The following is a 6,252-nucleotide window of genomic DNA, read 5'->3' as shown; positions in this document are numbered from 1 at the left end:
AGACTTCTTTGGTAGATTTTTAAAATATATTTAGTTCATACTTGATTTGTATGTTTTGAAAGTTTTGATAAATCATGACTTTCCTTTGGTAAGACCCATGAAAGGATAGTTAATCTCTGTTTTATATAAAGTCGGCATTGGATATCTTGAGAAATAGGGATTTATGGACAAGGTCATGTCATTTTAGAGTATGGTTTTTTATGGATTTATGGTATGTCTGGAGAATGAGGCAGATGATGACATGGGCCTTAAAGTATGAGGCATTTGGAGATACGCAGGATTTGGGGATTAAAAAGAAGAAAGTTATGTGCAAGTAGATATCCATGACTTTCTTTAACAAGATAATTAAAAGTAACTGTTAGTGTACATGTGTTACACTAAACAAGTTACATTTTAAAAAATTGGTGAATCCAGTGTGATGCTTCTGGAAGATTGCATCGGTGAAGGAATTTTGTATCGTTCTGAGGAAGAGAAGCAGGAAACAGAGTAGGCCTTACTCAGTCATCCTTCTTGAAAATTACAGGCCTAAGTAATAAAGTAACTTCTTAAAACATACTGTTGTATTGCAGTGGTCTATTTTCAGAATTTAGTAAACAGGATCAGGACTTGAATTTTTTATTTTAGTGTCTTATAAGAAGGGGACACATAATAAATAAAAGTTGAGATTCTCAGGCTGTGAAGTAAACATTTTGATCATACAGTATTAAAAGTTGTTTATGCTGTGATTATTGCATGCTGTTTTGATGCTTTTAGATAAATTTCTAAAGATCAGAAAACCCGAAGGCTTTAGTGCACTTGGAGCTTGATAAAGTTGATTGATATTTTTGTTTTTTATTTGGGCCTGGGTTTTTTTGTAGAGACTGCAGTTAATGCATAGCTCTGAGATGAGGTTTCAAGTGTCAGGAATGTAACCATCTTCTATTTTTACACTTGACCTCATTTCTATTTTCTTTTAGGCCTTTCTTTCTGAAGGCAACAGGCGTATGTTGTTCTGTTGCTGCTGGAAGTGAGTTATTTAAATAAAACTTGAAATGTTTATGTGCAATAAGCTTTTGAACTTCAGCACTGGCTGAAGTAGTGAATATTTTGTTATGGGCTACGTTTAGCCTACTCAAAACTGTATGAACTGTGACTTGATCTGCTTAAGACTGTAGCTGCAGAAACTACATTTGTTGTAAAAGGTTAGGAAAGTATGTTTCAGTTCTTGTACTAAACCTGCTTTATATTTCATTATAAAAGCAGATTCCCCACCCCCCCCACCCCCCTGTTATTGGTAGCTTTCTGAAGGTGATACTGAAAGTAAAGGAGCATCGTATTTCACTGTGGTTTGTTACCTTCTGGTCATCACAAACTAAATTATTAAGCATTTTCTTTCATGAAAAGAAACAGGTTTTGTTTTAAAAATGTTCAGTATTTGGCTTGTCCTTTATGTCAAGGTGTCTTAGTTGACTTATGATCAGGATAATGTTAGAATTCGCAGAAATGTTTGTGTCACTTGTATGCCTTACGCCTTTTCAGACTAAAGGATTAGATATTCCAAAAGTGGGTCTCTTTTACACATCTCCCTACAGCTCTTCTAATTCTTAATATTTGACTGTTATGGCATATATAAACCTACTTGAAATGAGTATTCCCTGTTAAATACCCTTGTACAAAGCTGTTTATTGTGGCAATGAGTTTTGCAGCCTGGTCACTCTGTAGCTCACTAATTCCTGTGAAATATGTGCACAGACAGCAGTTTCTTTTCTGAAAAACAGGTGCATGATACAGACTCAGTGAATAGCAGCCATCTGTATGTATTGAGCATCACTGACTCATATCTGTCTTACAAAGTCCTGATATTTTAGTTTTGCCAGTGAGCAAGCCACTGTTACCTGGCACCTCCTGTTTCCGTGGGTCTCTTAGACCCTCCAGAGAAGCTTCTCTTCTTTCCCCTTTCTCCCAGCCAGTCTGTGATAAAGCAGTACTCTTTGACTAGTTTGTACTGGACAGACTTAAAACAATCGTGGCGTGGGAATGGACAGAGCTGTAGGCACACCTCTCAGGAGCTGAGACCTTTAAAAAGAGTGTACTATAAGGGGACTGCTGTCTTCTTCCACGGACGCTGCTGTCAGAGGAAGGATAGAGGATTTTCTGTATGTTGAACATTGGCTTAAGCTGACGTCCTTTGTTTATGAGATCTTTTAGTGGAACTTTGACAGGTCACTAAGCCACCTTAGGCTCCTCAGAGATGAGATCGTTTTATGCAGTGTCTTACAAACAAGCATCACCGAACTCTTTGGACTGGTGTGGGTAGAGAAGCAATATTAATTGTTTTGAAATCTACAGTTGATGGGATACTATAGGGTACGCAGAATCGGGGCAGAGCTAGTGTTCATTCACTCATAAAGATACACATACAACCTCTTGAGATGTAGTCACCAGTTTGCATATAGCTGACCTCTAATGGTAAGGAACAGACTGGCAACTGTTGTTTTGTTGACAACTTATCACCACATACTGTGAAAAAAGCATGCCATGCTGCTCTGATCAAGTACTATTACCAGGAACTGTCTAGTTCCACCACTCAAGCTGTGTCATACGCTGCTGCCATAGACATCAGTTCTTGTCATTGTCAATCAGGTATTCAGATTTTTGTTGTTAATTAATGCTGCTTTCTGAAATTATTGAAATAAGGGGTTTTTTTTTAATCTTGTAGATAGTATCACTGGACTGATACATAACAAATTTTAGTTCTTTGGTTTTTCTGATAATACTAGCTAACAGCATCTTGCTGCTTTGGAAAATAATTTTCAGAGCACTTAAGATCAGCACTTCTGTTCCTCTGCTTCAGAATATGAGGAGGAGTTGGTTCTGGGGACTGAGCAGCAACTGATTATTAATACTGTCCATCAGTAATGGACAAACTCTTTATGCCTGACAGACTAATGTCTTCTGCACAGGTAATAATGTCACGTGCTTAAAACCTCATGAGACTTTTGCAAGGATGGGCTAATTGGAGTATTGCAGAGCTTTTTATCATCTCATCAGCCTCTCATCCATGGAGGCTTTTTCATTTTACAAATAAGAGCATTTCTTAACAAAAGTTTTACGGCAGATACTGGTTAAATTAAAACTTACAGTGAAATTAGATACTAGCAAACTCTTAAGAGAATGTTTCTGCGCTTGTTCCCAATTTAAAGCTTTTTGTAATGTGAATGACTAGATTCAAAATGGTTGTAGGTATGCAAATCCCAAAGATCCTGTGTATTTAAGGTGGGAAGTGGGGGGGGAAATAATTTTGTGCAGATGACCAACAGATAGTCTTTACTAACGATTGAGTCACTAAACTAGGGCAGTGAGACAGCTTTCCTGTTTCTCAGCCAGGAGTTTTTGTAGGATGTAATTAAGAAAGGTCAGTTAGTGGTCCAGAGGGCGTTACAGGATGTGAACACTGAAGTTGGGTCTGTAGTGACCATTGTGACACTATTGGAGAATCATAAACATAGCCCTAAATAGATAAAGAGCACAGCTGAGGACTTGCTCTCTGAGGGTGTAAGGCTGTTTTAGTACCTACTGGGTATAGATGTACACCCTTAAATTTCAGAAACTGTCCTGTACTCTAGGTTTCACCCCAGTATGGCAAACTGCACTGCTAGCTATATTGGGTGGAAATGGTGAAGTTATCTCTTTGTTTTGAAGTAGTCATTCAGAACATGTTTGTGGTGTCACAGGTGAGAGACTTTGAAGAAAAAACTGCTTCTGAAGCCTGGGAGGCTCAGGTTTGCAAACATTTTTTGGTTGCCCAGATTTTAAGCAGTAAGGAGAACTGAGTCAGGATGTGGTGTTAAGCTACGCATTAAAAGTTCCATCCAGGAAATACATAGGATTCTTTGCTTTGCTTTGTAATAAAAGGTAATGAATTTTAAAGTCTTTATCAGCATACCTGAAAACAGGTCTGGCATATAGAACTGGTATATAGAAAATGTCACTTTCAGCATTCAATCCTTGCCATTGTGTGAAAAGGGTAGATAGAATTTCAGATGAGAAAAACGAATCCAGTACAGAGGAAAACATAGACTGAGAAAGGAATGTACCTCAGTCCAAAGAAGGAGAAAAAAGGTGTTGTGTTTTGTTCCTCTTGGTGGACAACCAACAAAATTCTATGTTGTTTTATTATTTTTTACTTTAAAACGGAGACAGTTCACAGGAACTTAAAAAAAAAAAAAAAAGAAAAATGTCAAAAAGTTCAGTAGACATTCAGAGAGGTTGGTCCAAAAATTTACACCCTTGTGTAACTACCAAGGTTAAGGTCATTTGATCATGAAATCTGTACTGATGTGCTTGTGTCGTGGCTTAACCCCAGTCAGCAACCAAGCACCACACAGCCGCTCGCTCACCCTCTCCCCCCCCGTGGGATGGGGGAGAGAATCGAAAGAGCAAAAGTAAGAAAACTTGTGGGTTGAGGTAAGAACAGTTTAAGGATTGAAATAAAATAATAATAATAATAATAAATAGTCATGGAAAGGAAAACAACAAAAGGAGAGAAACAAAACCCAGGAAAAACAAGTGATGTAACCGCTCACCACCTGCCGACCGATGCCCAGCCTGCCCTGAGCAGCGATCGCTGCCCCCCCCGGCCAGCTTTCCCCCAGTTTATGTACTGAGCATGACGTCACGTGGTATGGAATATCCCTTTGGCCAGTTTGGGTCAGCTGTCCTGGTTGTGCCCCCTCCCAGCTTCTCGCTGGCAGGGCATGAGAAGCTGAAAAGTCCTTGAATAGTGTAAGCCCTACTTAGCAACAACTAAAACACCAGCATGTTATCACATTATTCTCATGCCAAGTCCAAAACACAGCACTAATACCAGCTACTAGGAGGAAAATTGACTCGATCCCAGCCAAAACCAGGACAGCTTGTCACTGCTCATGTATTTGTGGAGTGCTGTAAGCTTCATTGCATCTTCTGAGAGAAATGCAGTAACACGTGTGCTGTTTGGTGTGTTCAGGTGACTGGAGGTAGAGTGCGAGCAAGCACGCACCTGGAATCTTGTATAAACAGCTGTTGAAGGCCTAAACAGGAGGATCAGGGCTTAAGCTTACATCAGACTTGACAAACATTTTCTGCCCAAGTAGGTCAATGCAATTCAGGTTAAGTCAGTAGTTGCAGCTGTTTACGTTCATTTGGCTTAACTTTAATCCTGTGGTCTGTTCCTTGTTCCATTGCTATATTACAAAGAACCTTGAAGTATGCTTTGTGGAGTACATTACACTGGAGGGCTGACTGTACTTGTTTTTGTACTTGTTTCTGTTTAACTTGAAAAGCTTCTTGAAATGATCCACTGAACAGTAGGTTAGGAGTGAATGTTTTCGAGTGAGATGAGTCTAGAGTATAGACTTCAAAAATGTGCAGTGTTTCCAAGAGTTTTCCTTAATGCACCTAGTATGTTGTTATACCCTGAAAACAACAGTTTTTCTTCTTTCTAAACTATTTGGAGTGACAAGAGAGTTGTGGAAGAGAAGGCAGTTCCAGTAGCACCTACTTTTCCAAAGCATTTAGACTTTTTATTGCCTTTAGTAGCAGTTTAGCAGCAACACATATGTATAAAAGTTAAAAAAAAGTTTGTAAAGACTTCATTCTGAAATATGTCTGTGTCCCACAGTTTATTCTGATTTTTTTTGTAGTCACCTCCTACAGTTACCTCCACCACACAGTTCGTACTCTGGTTTCTCCAGCCTTTGCCTGGTGGAGCTAATGTTACAATTTCTCTTTTCCTTTCAAATAGTAATCAGTCATTCTGTTTATTCGAAAGGTCCTGCCTAAATCTTAGACTCAGATCTGCAGTTTGGAGTTGAATTTCCTCTTGTGCAGCACTGTTACAATACTTGGGAGGAAAGGGGAAGCTAAACTAAAAATGGAGTCCTTTTGTTGTAGGAGTTGCTGGGCGGGACGAGGACAGGCAAAACATTATCTTGAGTTCATTACAGCTGCAGGAGTGACACGAATTGAGTCTGAACAGAAGTAGGTGTAACACTTGGTTGGTGGCCTGGGAAACTCTAAACGTCTGCTGATGAGTGGTGTTGCTGACTTCTGCCATGAGTAAACTGAAACTGTTAAATGGACTGAAGTGTTTCAAGCCCTTGTGTGCATTTGTGGTTAATTCCCTCCTATCGCCAGTCACAGAATATTCAGGTTTGGGGAAAGTTAGCAGCTGACTCCTATGTCTATATTAATGAGTAGCTCAGTGGTTTATTATTGTCTCTTCCCCATCCT

The 6,252-nt window shown here is 39.3% G+C and overlaps 1 protein-coding gene across 1 annotated transcript in view; it reads left to right on the top strand.

Moving 5' to 3' along the window:
* Positions 1-6,252, top strand: part of PCMTD1 (protein-L-isoaspartate (D-aspartate) O-methyltransferase domain containing 1) — a 47,443-nt gene that overhangs the window by 8,766 nt on the left and 32,425 nt on the right. The gene's annotated exons all lie outside the window — the stretch shown is intronic.

The sequence above is a fragment of the Pygoscelis adeliae genome, unplaced genomic scaffold, assembly GCF_000699105.1.
Source record: "Pygoscelis adeliae isolate BGI_AS28 unplaced genomic scaffold, ASM69910v1 Scaffold367, whole genome shotgun sequence".
Lineage (NCBI taxonomy): Eukaryota > Metazoa > Chordata > Aves > Sphenisciformes > Spheniscidae > Pygoscelis > Pygoscelis adeliae.
Note: the sequence above shows the minus strand (reverse complement) of the source record. Positions and strands in the feature narration are given on the sequence as shown.